The sequence below is a fragment of the Eriocheir sinensis genome, chromosome 12 (assembly GCF_024679095.1).
Source record: "Eriocheir sinensis breed Jianghai 21 chromosome 12, ASM2467909v1, whole genome shotgun sequence".
Taxonomy (NCBI): domain Eukaryota; kingdom Metazoa; phylum Arthropoda; class Malacostraca; order Decapoda; family Varunidae; genus Eriocheir; species Eriocheir sinensis.
In genome coordinates this window covers 5,250,390-5,252,595 of record NC_066520.1, presented here as the reverse complement: position 1 = coordinate 5,252,595, position 2,206 = coordinate 5,250,390, and positions in this window count along the sequence as shown.

Here is a 2,206-nt window from a genome sequence, read left to right as displayed (position 1 = left end):
GTCTCTGGAAGAAATAAAAAAGCAAGGTTTCGGCATATTCCATAAGTGAAAGAGTTTTTGGTAAGTCGGAGAATAGATTTGGCGTGATTCCGGAAAGAAATACAAAGATCGTGATTAGCAGGAGTGCGAAGGCTCCGGTACTTTTCGTGAGGTACCTCTCTATCTTTAATAGCACGAGAAAAAGCATGATTGTACCAAGGCTTTTTAGCATGAAAAGTAGAGAAAGTACATGAAATGTGTGCCTCCATTCCAGATACAATCACCTCTGTGACGCGCTGGGCACACACAGAGGGGTCTCTCTCCTGGAAGCAGTAATCATTTTACGGAAAATCGGAAATATATAACCTCAGGTCGTCCCACCGGGCAGAAGCAAAATGCCAGAAGCACCGCCTCTTCGGTGGGTCCTGAGGCTGTACAGGAATGATAGGACAGGATGCACAAATAAGGTTATGATCGGAGGAGCCCAACGGAGAGAACAGTTTGATAGAGTAAGCTGAAGGATTAGAGGTGAGGAAGGTCAAGAATGTTGGGCGTATCTTCAAGGCGGTCGGGAATACGAGTTGGGTGCCGAACAAACTACTAGAGATCATTGAAAAGAGCTAAGTTATAGGCTTGTTCACCAGGCTGGTCAGTGAAAGAGGATGAAAGCCAAACCTGGTGCTGAACATTGAAATCTCCTAGGATGGAGATTTCATAAAAGGAAGAGTGGGTCAAGATGTGCTCCACTTTAGAGTTCAAATAGACAAAGAATTTTACATAGTTGGAAGAGTTAGGTGAGATATAAACAGCACAGATGTATTTAGTAATAGAGTGACAATTAAGTCTTAGCCAGATGGTGGAAAATTCATAAAAGTTAAAGTCGTGGGCACGAGAGCAAGTGATGTCGTTGCGCACGTAGACACAAGATCCAGCTTCGGATTGAAATTTAGGATAGAGATAGTAGGAGGGAACAGAGCAAAGATTGCTGTCAGTAGCCTCCGAGACCTGTGTTTCGGTGAGGAAGAGAAGATGAGGTTTAGAGGAGGAGCGGTGGTGTTCCACAGATTGAAAATTAGAACGTAGACCCTGAATGTTGCAGAAGTTAATGAAGTAGATTGAGGAGCTATCAAGACAACTCTTGGGTCTAAAGACAATGGGGGAGTCCGCTCTGGGGGCATTTGTGGTCCCCCCCCCAGACGGGGACTCCGAGGCATTATTCATTAGCCATTTTGAATTTTGAATAATTTTGGGAAAATGGCGTAAGTGTTGTGTTTATGTAGTGTGGTGTGGACAGTAAGAGGATTTGTCTTTAGAGAGCATGCTGAACTACTCTCTGGTGTTGATGAGACAATAGGGAAACGGAGAGTGAGGACATGGGAAGGGTCTTTGCTGGGCTTGCAGCACCCTCCTCGCTTCCCGTATATATCACACCGGGAGTAGCTTGCGCCCGTTTCGGTAGGTTTCTTCCTACCGATATATATATATATATATATATATATATATATATATATATATATATATATATATATATATATATATATATATATATATATATATATATATATATAGAGTGTTTTAGGTGTTGCAAGTGTTTTACTCTTCGTGGCACCTGGGTAAGGTTGGGAGGTTCTATCTTTTTCACCCCCGTAGGTGGTTAATATCAAGTACCCAAAAGGGATGGGTTACGTTTGGTGTGTGTTTTTCCTTCTTGCAGGTCCACGCTGTGCTCCATCAGCCGTCGGAGGAAGTCCAAGCGACACCTGCAGGCGTGTTGAGGGTGTTGCGGGTCGTTTTCGCCTTCGTTCACGAATTAACAATAATAACAATATACATAACTCAAGCATAAACCTTTGACACCATCTTGCTTGGCTCATGCTGTCCCCGGAGCTCATCTTTGATCTAGAATTCTAGATTCTAGAGTTTATCTAGAGTCCGTTTAGTCATCTGGCGCCGTCCCACTCTCATAAGTTGTTCCACCCTGAACTGCGCATGCGTGGATTTTGTTTACAAACACAATGTAAAAAAAGTTTATATGGTAACGTGTCGCCAGCCGCCTGCCTATCACGAGCTGTCTCACCCAAAATTTTGGAAATAGTGTATCCCTTTCTCAAGTAAATGAAAGGAAAAGGTTGAACTAACTTTTATCTGATGACATACGAGTATGTTTTGAATTCGAAAAATGTAGATATGAATTATGAAAGTTTATTACTGTTCCCCTTATATGTTA